Genomic DNA, 2,008 nt, shown 5'->3' with positions numbered 1-2,008 from the left:
CTTTTCAATGGAGCTTCTGACTTCATGATAAACTGAGAAAAAAATCAAGCAGGAGAAGAAGAGGAGCAGAGATCGCCTTTAAATAAATCATGTTCCTCTACGGGTTGCCATGGAAACAATGTCTCCATCTGCAGCAGGCGCAGCATGAGCGTGTGTGTCAGATGGTTGTCAGCGAGATTCAGATGCACACACACAGTAAGAGCTGGACAGAAGCCAGCATTTCAGGGAGAGAAGAAGAAATAAGCTGTTCTTTAGTAAATGAACAAAATGTAGAAAATATTTGTGCAATAACTGGTTAAAAAACGAATTTAATGTTTTAATTTAATGTTAATATTTACAGCTTCCTGTTTTCTACAAACCAAATGCCTGAAATGTGCAGCATATCTGGGCTCTAGACACTGTAGAGGGAAAAATATTTTCCCATCTACTCCTCCTTTCCCCTATTTTAAAGCTCATTTTGTTTTCTATTCTACACAAAATGATTCACTCAGGCGGCACAGTGTATGGCGAGGCTAGACCTGAGGCTTATCTTGCTGAGACCTGAGAAGCTGTTCTCCAGTGGGAAATGTTTAGGAAGGAGAACCAGATTCATTTAGGTTCAAGGTTATTCTGCAAACTGTCTGCTCTATGTGGAACCCTCACAGTTTTTTTGTGTTTAGTGGTTAGAGCCAGAGCACTGGTGACTTGTTCTCCCTTTCCGAACAGTTTGTAGCACAGTCGGGGCCCTCCTCACAGCTAACGTTCCCATAAAAGGAAAGCTGGCGAGATGATGGCTTGGTGTCAATTTCCCGGGTGTGTTGGACCTACGCTTTCCATTGTTTGGTAACTGTTGTGGGGAGGGAAACTGTTTTAAATTGATTATTTTTATGTAGTATTTGCTGATGTGGTGTTTTTACACTGGGCCACACTGAGGGTCTGGTCATCGCTAACTGTTAGGAATCCAGTTTGTGTGTTTCCGTTTTTCACCACCAGGAGGTGCCCCGTCTTCGCTGTCCCTCCCTGCACACCTGCAGCTCGTTGGATCATTATCTGGAGGAGTATTTGAGCAGTGGACTGTCACTACCTCAATGCCAGAGTGATTGCCAGTTTTGGGTACTCTAGCCAAGCTGAGTTTTGCTGAGTCTAATCTAGCTTTGTTTCTGAGTCTAACTTGCTTTTTGTCTCTGCTCCTTGCCTGAAAGCTTTCCTTTGTAACTGGATACCTGGACCTTCCCTCCCCTGGAAGGATAAACCGAGTTACACTGAGCAGGGGAAAACCTCGACATGTTCCGTATAAGTTCCCTTCAGAAATCCGAGTGACAGTCCGCTCCATTACTCCTCCGGGTCCAACGCTAGTCTAACCTGTCTGCCCTCCAACGTGCACGCCTAACTCTGGATTCACCACACAGTCTGGATTCGAGGACTAACAAGGCCCCCCTCAAACGTGAGTAAATAACTGAGCTTCAAAGATTCCCACAGAACCTGAACTGACCATTGTCCCTCCCTTCTCACTTACCAGCTCACTGAGTTCCAGATCCATACCTGTATCTCCTTCAATAAACCTGTTAAACTTTTTCCATGCTCTCTGAGTTGTTTCTCTGCACGTGGGTCAGATTTGTAAAACTGATCATGACAAGAGTGTGGTTATTCGACACTGAAGGTACGTAAGCTCTATAGCAGGGGTAACCAATAAAAAATCAGCACAGCCTGAATAAAGAAAATCATCAACCACTAAAGGTCCAGAGACATTTTTAATTATAACCTGTTACTTTAAACAGAATTTAACACTGAAATAAAATGAGGTGTTTATGCATCTATGTTCTAAATCAAATCTTTAAATAAACAATGTTTAAAAAATAGAACATTTTCCATTTTAAAATCTAATGTGTTTTTTTAAGAAGAGAACAACCATCGTTCAGTTTGGTTTATGGACAATTTCATTCCCATATCTTTTCCTGTCTTAATGTTGGCAGTGGGCTTTAGGCTGCCCTGCAAGGCTTTAAACTCAATTCAATTCAATTCAGTTTAT

Source organism: Cyprinodon variegatus, unplaced genomic scaffold (assembly GCF_000732505.1).
Source record: "Cyprinodon variegatus isolate N-32 unplaced genomic scaffold, C_variegatus-1.0 Scaffold1089, whole genome shotgun sequence".
Taxonomy (NCBI): domain Eukaryota; kingdom Metazoa; phylum Chordata; class Actinopteri; order Cyprinodontiformes; family Cyprinodontidae; genus Cyprinodon; species Cyprinodon variegatus.
Note: the sequence above shows the minus strand (reverse complement) of the source record.